General features: G+C 45.3%; 1 long non-coding RNA gene across 1 annotated transcript; it reads right to left on the reverse strand.

The window, feature by feature from the left end:
• Positions 1 to 8,293: 8,293 nt before the first annotated feature.
• LOC147583133 (uncharacterized) lies at positions 8,294 to 12,737 on the reverse strand. The gene is made up of 3 exons (XR_015242855.1): positions 12,524 to 12,737; positions 10,674 to 10,943; positions 8,294 to 8,757 (listed from the first exon to the last, which is right to left on the reverse strand). It is a non-coding gene; the product is annotated as an uncharacterized LOC147583133 (long non-coding RNA).
• Between the last annotated feature and the right edge of the window lie 1,239 nt (positions 12,738 to 13,976).

The raw sequence follows: 13,976 nt of genomic DNA on the forward strand, positions 1-13,976 counted from the left end.
GGCAATGGTCTGTAGTTCTCCTTTTTAGTGGGGTCTCTGTCGGGTTTTGGAATCAAGGTAATGCTGGCCTCATAGAAAGAGTTTGGAAGTTTTCCTTCCATTTCTATGTTTTGGAACAGCTTCAAGAGAATAGGTGTTAACTCTTCCTTAAATGTTTGGTAGATAGAATTCCCAGGGAAAGCCATCTGGCCCTGGACTCTTGTTTTTTGGGAGATTTTTGATTACTAATTCGATTTCCTTACTGGTTATGGGTCTGTTCAAATTTTCTATTTCCTCCTGTTTCAGTTTTGGTGGTGTATATGTTTCTAGGAATTTATTTCTTCCAGATTTCCCATTTTATTGGCCTATAATTGTTCATAATATTCTCTAATTGTGTTTATTTCTGCTGTGTTGGTTGTGATATCTCCTCTTTCATTCTTGATTTATTTAGGTCTTTTCCTTTTTCTTTTTGATCAAACTGGCTAGTGGTTTATCAATTTTGTTAATTCTTTCAAAGAACTAGCTTCTGGTTTCATTCATCTGTTTGTTCTACTGTTTTTTTGATTTTGATAGCATTAATTTCTGCTCTAATCTTTATTATTTCCTGTCTTCTGCTGGTTTTGGGTTTTATTTGCTGTTCTTTTTCCAGCTCTTTAAGGCATAAGGTTAGGTTGTGTATCTGAGACTTTTCTTCCTTCTTTAGTAAGGCCTGGATTGCTATATACTTCCCTCTTATGACAGCCTTTGCTGCATCCCAGAGGTTTTGGGTTGTGGTGTTACCATTTTCATTGGCTTCCATGAACTTTTTAATTTTGTCTGTAACTTCTTGGTTAGCCCATTCATTCTTTAGTAGGATGTTCTTTAGTTTCCAAGTATTTGTTACCTTTACAAATTTTTTCTTGTGGTTGATTTCAAGTTTCATAACGTTGTAATCTGAAAAATATGCACAGTATGATCTTGACCATTTTGTACCTGTTGAGGGCTGATTTGTGTCCCAGTATGTGGTCTATTCTGGAGAACATTCCATGTACACTGGAGAAGAATGTATAGTTCGCTGCTTTAGGATGAAATGTTCTGAAAAAATTTACACAAAAGTAAAAAATATAGTATAAAAAGTTAAAGAAAGATAGTTTTAGTAAAAATTAAAAATAAAAATGAAATTTTTTTCTCTTTCTGTATTCAAGAAAGAGAAAAGAATTAAAAAAGAGAAAAATGAAAAAAGAAAAAAAAAGAAAGAAAATTAAATAGTTGGACCGGTGAACAGATTGAAGTACGACTGAAATTACTTCATTTTCCCCTAGAAGTCAAACTATGAAGCACTTTATAGTCCATAAACTAAGCAGGCGGAGAGACTTATGTTCCTGAAGAGTGAGATTGGCCCAGTTGGGCGGGGCTTAGTGTAATGGCTCCCTTCTCCACTAGATGGTGCTGGTAGCCTACTGGGGTAGATTGTTGTGGTGCTTGTAGGTGTGTATGCGCATGCGCGGGAGCGGTTAAAATGGCGTCACTCAGCTACCCAGTCTCTGGTATTGAAACTTTTCCTGGATCGGCAATCGCGCACCTATCCTTTGTCTTCAGCCTCCGTCCACTCCCTGTTTTTACACAGTCTGTGACCAAGCCCCAGGCAGCACCTCCCTCCTGAGTTTTGTTTCTGGCGCCGCTTTTTTTTCCCCACCCCTAACTTTGAGGGACTCCGGCTTTGACCCATTCTGCCCCTCTGCGGAGGGTCTCACACAATGGCTGTGTGCCGGCTGCACCCAGGAACGTTTGCGGTCTGTGCTACTGCTGATGTCCCGAGACTGCGGCCAGGTGCCAGCCCGCCCCAGAAAAAGTTCGCGAGACAGTGTAGCAGCAGCGTTTCAGGGATTATGGAAAATCACAACGCACATCTGGCATCAGGCTTCACCCACAAGGACCCTGTTCCAGCACCAGCGAATGTGGTTGTTCTCTGGGGTCTGCTGGGGTCTCTGTGACTGTGGGCAGCCACAGTCTCCGCCAGATGTCCTCCCAGCAAGGGAACCGCCTGTCCCGTGTGGCCCGAGGACCGCCCGGACCCCACTCTGCTCCTGGGGATTCACCCTTCCCACCAGAGCACCGCCAGGTATGGAGCTGCGGCATTTCAGATTCTGCCCTCCCTGTTTACAGCCTTAATGGAAGTTAAACCCTCTCCTTTCTCCCTTTTTAGTTTGGTCCTGCGGCTGTTTACACTTTTCCACTTTCTCTCCAGCTGCTTTTTGGGGGCGTGCTTTTCCTTTATCCCTCCCACCCCCGTCTCTGTCCTCTCTCTGAACACAAAATTGGCTCCCTGCCCTCCGCGGCTTCTCTCTCCCTCAGTTTACCCTCTGCGCCGCATACCCACTGAGTTCTGTGGTTCAGGTTGTGCAGATCGTTGTGTGAATCCTCAGATCATTTTTCTAGGTGTGCAGGATGGTTTAGTGTTGGTCCGGCTGTATTTCATGGGCACAAGACTCACAAAAAATTTCCATGGTGTTCCTCCATCTTGGCTCCTCCCACCAAATCCTGCTCTAATTCTTATTTTTGTTCCTCTGTATGTAACCTGTAATTCTCTGGATATTTTAAAGCTTTACCCTTTATCGTTGTTTTTAAGCAATTTCATTGTGATATGTCTTGGTGTCATTTTCTTCATGGGTTTTGTTTTGTTTTTGTTGTGCTTGGGTTTCATTGAGCTCTTTTCATCCATGGGTTTACAATTTTTACTGAAGTTGGAAAATTTTAAGCCATTATTTCTTCATTTAAAAGAATATATTTTCTATCCACACCCCTGTCTCTAATGTTTCTTCTGGAGACTCCAACTACCTACATTTTAGGCTGCCTGTAATTATCCTGCAGCTCACTGATTCTTTTTTCATTTGGGGGCGCAGAAGAGAGGAGGGATTCTTTTTACATCCTGTGTGTCATTTTGGATAATTTCTATTGCTATGTCTTGAAGTTCACTAATCTTTCCCTCTGAAATGTCTAATCTACTCTGGGTGCCATGGAGTGTATTTCACCTCTTAGACCTTATGGTTTTCATCCCCTGAAGTTCCATTTGGGTCTTTTTAAAATATTCTCCATGTCTCTACATAACTTTTGAACATATTGGAATAGTTACAATAAATGCTTATTGAAGCATTATTAATGTCCTTCTCTGCTTGTTCTACTATCTGTGTTAGCTCTGGGTCAGTTTCTATTGATTGATTAATCTTCTCATTGTGGGTCATATTTTCTTCTTTACATATCTGATGATCTTGGATTAGGTTCCAAACATTGTGAATTTTATCCTGTTTAGTGCTGATTATTTTTTATATCCCTATAAATATCCTTCAACTTTGTTCTGGGATGCAATTAAGCTACTCTGAAATAGATCTTTTTGGCTCTTGTTTTGTGATGTTTTTTGGTGGGCTCAGAGTTGTGCTCAGTCTAGGACTATTTATTCCCTACTACCGAAGCATGGCTTCCCTGGGAACTTTCCCCAGTGTGCCATGAGTTATGTGTTTTCCCCTTTGCCTGGTAGGAATAGGAACTATTCACAGTCTTGTGTGAGCACTGGGCACTGTTCTTCGATCCTTCCAGATGGTTTTTCCCCAGCAGCGTGTAGTTTCCTTAAATGTATTTGCTGCTCAATATTGTGCTGGATGCCCAAGAAGGACCTTCTACAGACCACTCACTGTGCAGTTTTCTCCTTTTTTGGTACCCTGTCTTGCCAGCTCCAGCTCCCTTCTTTTCTCCAGACCCTCAATTCACAGAGTCTGTCAGGCTCTATCTGGCGTCCCCCTTCTTAGGCTGCAGACTGTAAATTCTTTTAAGTTCATCTGTGGCAGTTATAGGGCTCACCTTATTAGTTAGCCATCTCAGCAATCACTGTCCTTCACTGCCTAACATCCAGTGACTAATCTGTTTCATATATTTGGTCTGTTTGTTGTTGTTGTTGTCATTTCAGTAGGCAGATAAATCTAACTCTTGTTACTCTATCTCAGGTGGAGGCAGAAGTCTTTAACTTAAAATTATAGCAGAAAGTTTAATTTGAACATAAGGAATGATTTTTTTTTTTTTTTACTCTCATTATTAGAAAAACAAAAAAAATCATTGGAATAGGAGACCCAGGAATGTGTTGGAGTCATCTTGCTTGGAGACTTAATAAAGGGGACAGGTTGAGAGTATGATCTGGCTGGGACATCCATGGCCCCATTCATGAGAGGATTGACTTGGCTGCTCTGGCTGTCTAGACAGGTGTCCCCTTCTTTCCTAACTGCTGCATGTGCATACCTCCCAAAGCTGTGTGCTTGATCAAAGAGAACGACCACACCCATAGGGGAAAATCATTCTTCAGTCAAGGATATATGAGTAGCCAGGCTCCCCTGTTAGAACCTCTAATCAAGCCCTCAATGTCCATTTGCAGAAGAACATAATATAGGCAAGCTTTCAAAACTCCAGAAACATCCAAATGAGGCACTGAATATGGCAGTCTACCTTTCTTAAATGAAATAAAATAAAATAAAATTAAATTAAATTAAAATAAAATAAAATAAAATAAACAAATAGTGTTTGTCATGGGTGGCTATTTATTAAGAATTCTTTCTGATGTGTGTGACAGAAAGTAAATTCAAACCTTCAGCCAAAAGGGTTATTAATTAGTTTAACGCTTTTTCTGAAAAGTCCAAGGAGTTGGGCCAGGCACATCTGTTACACAAGGTTTGAATAATCATTCCAAACCCAAGTCTTTCCTTGACATGAGGGCTAAGACAAAGAGAATGATCCTCTCCCAAGCATAAGTAATTTAAATGGGCTCTTGAGTCATGTGAACACTGCCAGATTAGTTACTGCTTCCAGGGAAATGATCTAAATTACTCTGATTATTTAGCATGGATCTTGTTTTTCAGTCTCTCCACACTCCCCTCCATCCCCCATCCCCATGATTGACAGTTTTGTTAGAATCACACTAGAGGGGGAGGGACACTGTGTAGTCAAAAATGTACCCGTGAAACATGAGGGAGCTTTATGAGATGATGTTGCAAGATTTCTACCTACTCTAACAATTCATGAGTCTAAGGACCAAAATGTTTGAAAAATTATAGGGCCTCAGCTGATACACACAATAAATTGATTTCCTTCCTAGGAATCCTTTCTTAAGGTTTTGTTGTTTTTCTGATTTTTAAAATAATGCAGGCTGGGGCGCCTGGGTGGCGCAGTCGGTTGAGCGTCCGACTTCAGCCAGGTCACGATCTCACGGTCCGTGAGTTCGAGCCCCGCGTCAGGCTCTGGGCTGATGGCTCAGAGCCTGGAGCCTGTTTCCAATTCTGTGTCTCCCTCTCTCTCTGCCCCTCCCCCGTTCATGCTCTGTCTCTCTCTGTCCCAAAAATAAATAAACGTTGAAAAAAAAATTAAAAAAAAAATAAATAAAATAATGCAGGCTTATTACTGAAAATTTGGAGAATCAAGGAAATGTCACTACCCAAAGAAGGTCCTTGATAACATTTCAGCGTATGTCCAAATTGTTCTAGAACTTGATTGATATGAATTAAAAGAAGGCATACCTGAACAAACACTGCTGCTAATTCTCTTGATCTTTCATGCATATAGACCAAGTTGAATACCAAATCTTGGCATTTATGCTCCCGGTAACAGTAAGCAGATTTTTCAATTAATTATGGCATATGAGCACTCTTGAAGGTCTTATTCCTCTAATTACCTACTGGTGGCTGTTCTGCATTTTGCCTTATTGAATAAAAATGCACATCATTAATGTCTAGTCACTGCTGCTTCATCCTGCATTGCAAAGCTTCACCACAATACACATTTTATCTTGACCTATTTCTGAAGGATCTTACATACAAACAGGAATGGCGGGGTATGGGTTGAATGGGACCTATAGCTAATTTTGTGCTAATTCTACTCATTCATTCCTGCATTCATCATTTGTTTACCCATTTATTCAACAACCTTTTATTGAATTTCTACTATGCTCCAGGTACTAACAGGGTAGTAGAGAAATAAATGTGAACAGCACACATGGGGTTTTTCCCCCTCTCATAGTTTGAAGTTTAATGGGAGACTTGGAAAAAAATAAATGTCAGGAAAATACTTACAAACTGTGATAAGTGCCGTGAAAGAAGCAAACAGAGTGTTGAGGTTTACAAAATGCTGACCACACAAGGGTTCTTCTCTGCTTCCAACCTTCCGTAGCTCCCCACTGCCTACCTACACAAGGCCGCCAGCAACTCAGCACAGCATTCAAGGCTCTTCAGAATATGGATCCTGCCTGATGTTACCACTCCCATCGCCCCCAGTACTCAAGCACACATAAATATTCGCCACTGCCTGGATGTGTATGTAATGCCAAGGGCTCAGATGTTTTACTTGCAAGCGATAGAGAGTCTTTGGGTGGTTCCAAGCAAGGCAGTCAAACAAGCGCACACAATGCGTGCTTTGAATGGGACAGAGCGCAGTGTGCAGGATGACCTGGTCAGGTGGGGGCGTGAGGATCTGTGAGGAAGCATCAACAGGGCTTAACCAAGAGGATGGCATTGCCTAAATGTCAGTGGGAGTGGCAGACCTACTAGATATGGACCCGAGCCCTTCTCTTGGACGTGGCCGTGGATCGGCTGTGAGGGTGAGGACATAACGAGTGACTCCCGTCCTCCTGGCCTCGAAGAGGTTGGCGAGCTGCCAGCTGCAGCAGTAAAGTGGCGGTAAGGTGGTATTAAGGTAGCAGTGCTACTTAAATCAATATATAGATTCTTCCAGAGGAAAGTCAGAAATAATTTCTTCCTCCGGGATTCATCAGTCTTACTAGAGAACTAGCCAGACTCCTTGCTGGTGGTGCTCTCATATCACGGGGTATGTCACGAAGGATGATTTCGTAAGCCTTCAACCTGGGGTCTCACAAGGGTGGCCCACAGGCTGAATCTGGCTCACAGACCAATGAGCTGATTTATCTGGCACTGTGTTTTAAAACTGGGAATCTCCTCACGAATTTCTGATTTCCACCTTTTCCTTAAAAATAAGATCGGCTGGGTGTGCCTGGGTGGCTCAGTTGGCTAAGCGTCTGACTCTTGGTTTCTGCTCAGGTCACTATCTCAGGGTTTAGTGAGTTCGGAACCCCGCCTTGGGCTCTGCATTGGCAGTGCGGAGCCTCCTTGGGATTCTCTCCCTCTCTCTGTCCCTCCCCTGTTCACTCCCATCTCTGTCTCTCTCAAAAAAAATAAATAAAAATAAGATCTGCTAACATTCTCATGTGACAACTGGCTGGAGGTGAGGGGAGACCCTTTTTTCAAAGGCATTTACACCCTAGGCCCACGACAGGCCCCACCAGTCCCTAACAGCAGTCGGGGCTGCAGGTGGAGAAGGCCCCAGCTCTGCAGATGGGCCCTGTGTCATACATGCAGTACCTTCCAGTCTGAGCCCCAGAGCACATGGGTGAGGTTGTAAACATAGTCACCCTTCGCTGATTGCCAGGGAGGCTTGACTCTCCTCCGTGCCCCACCAGGTGCCTGCCCCTGGGGTGTGCCAGGCCATGGCTGTGCCCCTTCCCCAAGTCTGCCCCAGGCAGTATGTGCCCGTGCCTTGGTGACATCATTTGAGCACTAACAATACTTCCAATAATATTAATAGGAACAATTATAGAGCACTTAGCATGGTCCAGGCACTTTGTCAAGAGCATCACATGGATACACGACTCCTTCGATGAACCTGAGGGCAGACATTACTATTCCCATTTTATAGATGTGGAAACAGAGGCACAGAGAAGTGCCTTGCCCAAAGTTACACCATAGGTGATTAGGAGAGAGAAGAATCCAGGTTAAATCCTTGGTGCCTACCCTTGAAGAATTTTAATGTTTATTTATTTATTTTGAGAGAGAGCAAGCATGAGCAGGGGAGGGGCAGAGAGAGAGTGAGAGAGAATCCCAAGGAGGCTCCACACTGTCAGCGCTGAGCCTTATGCGGGGCTCAATCCCATGAACTGTGAGATCATGACCTGAGCTGAACTCAAGAGCCAGACGCCTAACCCAGAAATGATAAAAATCATTTCTGTTTTATCTATTCTTTGAAGTTTAATAATGTATATTTGGAATTATCTTCAAACAGCTACATCTGTCTGGAATTGCTGGTTAATTCCAAATAGTGTGCCATATGCTTTCCTGTCCTTCATCTTTGTGCACACGTTTCTCTTACGTGGGTTGTGGTTCCCTCCTCCTCTTGCCCATACCTAGGTCTCTGCCCTGGAAACTTCTGGTGGCAATTTGCATATGCCTTTTACAGGTGGCATGGCCCCATATTCTGAGGTAGTGTTGATTTAAAATATTTGGTCCTACTGTTATGCGTTCTTGAAGCTTGTGCCCAGGGCATGGATACCTGATTCAGAATACACGACCATAGTGTGTTTATAGTCCTTTTGGTTTCCATTGAGGGTTTTTAAAAAAATTGCACACAAGTTTCTCTTATGAGACAGTGAGGTCCTAAGAGCAGAAATTACATCTTACTCAAGTGCATGTTCTTGTCCAGCTCGAATGATAAAGAGTATTGCATGGGGTGGGCAGTCTGTCTTTTATCCATCTGGATGTTAGTTCTGTGTCCTCTTTACTTGATAGCACATTCAGATCCCTTTTTCTCTCCCCATCAATTCAGCTTGCTTGAAATAATGGAAACTCATTCTGAGGTGTCAGAGACTGATGACGGCTTTGTGTGGAATCTCCCTAGGCACTTACTTTTCAGCTGGCATCAAAGGCCTCATCCAGAAGCATCCATATAGAAAAGGTCAGTGAACAGAATCCAATGTGTCTGAGGACAAAGTGTGTATTAGAATGAATAACCATGGAGGGTTCAGAACAGCTGTTCTGGGCCTGGGGTGATTTTCCCCCTTCTGTCCCACTCGGGGCAATGTCTGAAGACTTTCTTGGTTGTTACAACTTTGGCAAGGGTCTCTATTAGCATCTTGTGGGTAGAGGCTAGGAATCCTACTAAATATCCTACAGTTCACAGGACTGCTCCCACAACAGAATTTTCCAGTCCCAAGTGTCAATAGTACTGAGGTTGAGAAACAAAGTTTCTGACAGGGTTTTCTACGTATCCACAAACACAATGGCTTCAACCAACACACAATTTTTGTCTCCCAGTTCTGGAGGCCCAAAGTCCAAAATGGGTGTCGCTGGGCTAAAATCAAGGTGTCAGCAGGGCAGAGTTCCTTATGGAGATTTTAAGGGAGGATCCACCTCCTTGCCTTTTCCAGCTTCTAGAAACCACTCGCATTTCTTGACTTGTTGCTCCCGTCCTTCATCTTCAAAGCCAGCAATGGCAGGCTAGGTTCTCAGGTGCCAGGGGTCTGGTTCTCCCTCCTCTGCCTCCCTCTTTCACTTAAGGACCCTGTGATTATGTTGGGTCTATCTGGAGAAACCAGGATAATCTCAGGTCATCTAATTATCAGCCTTAGCTCCATCTGCAATTTTAATTCCCTGTCACCATGTAACCTAACATATTTGTAGGTTTGGGGAGTGAGATGTGGACATCCTTGGGGGCCATTGTTCTGCCTACCACAGAGGACCCTTGTCCTACAACCCAACCCTAAATCAAATGCATTTACTGGCCTTACCAAGGCCAAGTGCAAGTCATTTAAATAATTCCCAAATACCATAATATGATTTGAAGAGAATTAAGAGTGGACTGCTCAAGACCTGTAATTCTCTTCCAGTTACAGTTACTTCTTTTTAAAATTTTTTTTTGGGGCGCCTGGGTGGCGCAGTCGGTTAAGCGTCCGACTTCAACCAGGTCACGATCTCACGGTCCGTGAGTTCGAGCCCCGCGTCAGGCTCTGGGCTGATGGCTCAGAGCCTGGAGCCTGTTTCCAATTCTGTGTCTCCCTCTCTCTCCGCCCCTCCCCCGTTCATGCTCTGTCTCTCTCTGTCCCAAAAATAAATAAACGTTGAAAAAAAAAATTTTTAATTAAAAAAAAAATTTTTTTTAATTTTTTATTTATTTTTGAGAAATAGAGTGCAAGCAGGGGAGGGGCAGCGAGAGAGAGGGAGAGAGAAAGAGAGAGAGAGGGAGACACAGAATCTGAAGCAGCCTCCAGGCTCTGAGCTGTCAACACAGAGCCTGACGCAGCTCTTGAACCCACGAACTGTAAGATGACTTGAGCCGAAGTTGGACGCTTAACTGACTGAGCCACCCCAGATGCCCTCAGTTACAGTTACTTCTTCACCAGGGCCTGCCATAGGACCTCCAATGACATTATTTCCTGAGCTGTGGGAGTCTGGGATCAATCACACCTGCCTCCCTGTGTAGCTATCAGGTGAGGGGCTTGCACACAAGGATTAACAGCCAAATGGAAATCCGTATGCCCCTTCATTAAGTGCCAGATGCAACAACTCCCAGTACAGATATAGGAGTCTAAGAGAGAGTTAGACTTCCCAGTCTAACTGAAGTTTCTTCCCAGAAAATTCAAGACAGCAGCATAAATTTCTTGCCCAGTTATAGTCAGAATGAAGGTGGAAGAGAAGGATCCCAAGCTGGGCTCACACAGAGCTGGAGGCCCTACCCAGAAGTGCCTGCCACAAGGGGCAGGGTGGGCACGCATGCCTGAGTGCCCTGGGCTGTGACCAATCAATGACCATTTTCTGCTCTTTTGTACCAAGTTGGAAAACTAGGTAGGACAAATGGTTAACATGAGTTTAAGTAGCCTATTGGAGACTTATACTTACTTGTAGGAGGCATGTTGGAATTTGGGGGCCTCCAGCACAAGGACTGGGGTTACCAGTAATGGTACAGAATGGCTGGTGGAGAAAGTACTGGCTTTGGAATCAGAAGGCTCTGTGCTCTGGTGCCAGCTCACCTCTGCCTGGGATGACTGCCTTATACAGCCTTGCAGGGCCCGGTGGCTGTCCTGCCCCTGCTGTCCCACAGCCTCACGTTCTAGCCCTCTTCAGGTAGGGCAGGTGCATGCAATATAATGTTCCCTGTAGAAGATGCACCTGTGGATCAGTGGTATTAGTTTAGGAACTCAGTAGGAATGTAGCTGTAATCCAGGCCCTTTCCAGCTTTTGAGAGTAAGGCCCTACTTCCTGGCATGTCACAGAGACCACGGTGCTGTTGTCTCTTGCTGGCTTGTCATGTGGGCCCAGAGAAATATTCTCCTTTGCAGCCAGCAATATGATTTATTTGAAAGAAAGTCTATAATGAGCATGTGCTTCAAATGAAAGAATCAGGATGGTACTGCCTGAGCTCGTTTATGCTAATGCTCTGCAGGGAAGTAGCTTGGAAATTGCTTTTATTAAGGGAATAGGACACACAGAGTGGGGAAATGGAGCCTGCGGGCAGCCAGAGGCCTCCCATCTCTTCGCCTTCAATTTGCAAGCATCTGGGATGCGCTCCGCAGTTGGCAGGGGCCTTGGCATAATGTTGGTGTTGCTGGTGCTGGCCCCGTGGGCTGTCTGGGCTGGAGAAGTGCTTTCTTTGCACCCTCGTGGTCTGCCTGAACTTGCTCTCCCTGGTCCCTTTGCTCTATCTGGGTGTGAGTCAGGAAATAAGAGCAGGCCCCTAGTGTCCCCACAGTGACAGGGTAGGACAGCTTCAGTTAATAAGCTTGGCGGCTGGCAGAATAGCTGAGCCTCACTGGCCCTAACAAATGCAATGCTGTCAACTGGGAAGAGGGTTTCATAGGGCTCTGGGTGGACCTGACCTTGCCACCTTTACAGATAACCTTGTTGGCAACATATAGAGCATTCTTCTAAGTGGGTGAATGACCCAGGGGTGGAAAGAGGAACCTTAGGAGATGGTGATGTTGCCATTTGCAGCATATCTTGGCCCCTGAAGTTTTGGCAAAAGTCCTGAGCTCCCCATGCACACCTGTCAACCCTCCCTGCACTACACAAAAGTGTATTCCTTTCCTATTATCTCTGTAACAAATTACCATAAACTCAGTAGCTTAAAACAACACACATCTATTCTTCTACAGTTCTGGAAGTCCGAAGTCTAAAAGCAAGGTGTCTGCAGGGCTGTGTTCATTCTAGAGGCTTTAGGGGTGAATCTATTTCCTGTCTTTTCAGAGTCTAGGAGTGGGCTGTATTCTCCTCTCTAACTTCTTGCTCTATTCGCACCTCCTCCTCCTGATTCTGAGCCACCTGCCTCCCTCTTACAAGGCCCCCGTGATTGCACTCAGCCCCCTGCATATTTTAGCATAATCTCTCCATCCCAAGACCCTTCACTTAATCACGTCGGCAGACTCTCTTTCACCATGTAAGGTGCAGGATTCCGGGACCAGGATAGCACAGGAGGACTGCCGCGGGTGGGGTAAGATGAGGAGACCACAAGCAAACCCTGCCCCATCCGGCCCAGCAATGCCTCCATCAGCGTGATGGCTCCAGTACCGCGTTGGAGGGCAACTCTGGCTCTGCTTGTGTATTTAGGTCTTTACTAACCACTCCCCATATTCTCTCTCCTGCACCCGAGGGTGCTCATCTTCCCCCACTGCCAAGTGACTTTGCAGCCCCTTCTCTCCCTTCTTTTGCTTAAACACTGGAACGTTGGGCTGTGCCAGTTCCCTGGTTCTAACCTTGGGTTCTCTTATCCGTGTTCTGCTTCTCCTCCTTGTGGCTCTCCTCAGTGGAACATTTCCTCCAGAACTCCCATCATGGCTCTACAGGTTTTAGGAAGTTGAACACATTAGTGTTATAACAGAAGGGCGGAAGTAGACCATCTCTTGAAGCCGAAGGTAGAATTTCAGGGCAGCAGGTGTGAACAGGAATGAGGTCACAATGCTTCCTTCTGTCCTGTGGGCAGAGCATTGGACACAATGAGCAGGTGCAGAAAGGAAGTTCAATGTTCCTCACATTGGGACAACCTGGGGAACCAGAGAGATTTGTCCCACAGAAGTGGGGATGCCTCAAGGAGAGACCTGCCCGGAAGGATTTGAAAATGAATGAGGAACCCTGGGGGGTGCTGACAAGGCTTCCACTTAGGAAGTGCTGTCTCTGGGACAGTGGAGGCAGTCACTGCTTAGGGCACCAGGAGACCACTTCCAGAAGGGTAGGCTGTGCACCTGAGACAACAGCTGAACCGACCAGAGGAGAAAGGTCAGGATCCTGGGAGCCCGAGCTCAGGTTGGAGCTGAAGGTGGTGGTAGCCAGGACAAACCACAGAAAAGGTGATGCACAAACAGCCAACCGGCTTCATTAGACACAGGCTGGATGAGTGAGCAGTCCGGGTGTCTAGAAATTGCCTCCTTCTGCAGAGGGTCCCTGTCTCATATGACAACGAAAGGACTTTAGCCCTCCCTAGAGCTGGAGGGATACCTTTAGGTAGCTCATCTGTCCTTTGGAAGGGGATCTCCCACTCAAATTCCGAGGTGCCCTGCGGGGGTTCCCTCCTGGTCCAGTCACTGTCCCTATCCTTTTCTTAGTTTCCTGCAGGGAAGTGGCAGTGGCCTCAGGAAACCAGGCAGAGAAGAGCCAGGGGCCACCTGAGTTCTCAAACCTCTCCAGGCTCCTCTCTCAAGTGATGTCGCAGCCCGCACCTGTTCCTCTCACCAGGGCAGGAGGAAGGCCCTGGCCACCCAGTGAGCAGACACTGTAAGCACCCGCCTCAGTGGGCTGCAGTGTCCCTTGGCAATTCCTTATTTGCTCCTCTATCCTTTTTCAACACAACCCTCCCTCCCTCTTAAGAAAACTCCCTTGAGGAAAGATCTGCCTCAGCTTCCTGTGCAAATTTCCCTCTCTCTCTCTCTCTCTCTCTCTCTCTCTCTCTCTCTCTCTCTCTCTCCCCCTCCCCCTCTCTCCCTTCCTCTCGCTCTTTCTCCCTTCCTGCTTGCTTGCTTGCTTCCTTCCTTCTTTCCTTCCTTCCTTCCATCTATTCTGAAGCTCAACTATAGATAAGGTGTTGGCTCTGAGGAGTCTGTGTATTTTGTTAATTTTTTTGCTTTGATCTTAACCTTTTAATCATATTTTCCCTAGATCCTGATTCTTTTATTCCTATTTTTGTCATTACTTCATTGAATGTGTTCTTGTCAT

This window comes from Puma concolor, chromosome A2 (assembly GCF_028749965.1).
Source record: "Puma concolor isolate L17-30 chromosome A2, mPumCon1.1.hap2, whole genome shotgun sequence".
Taxonomy (NCBI): Eukaryota; Metazoa; Chordata; class Mammalia; order Carnivora; family Felidae; genus Puma; species Puma concolor.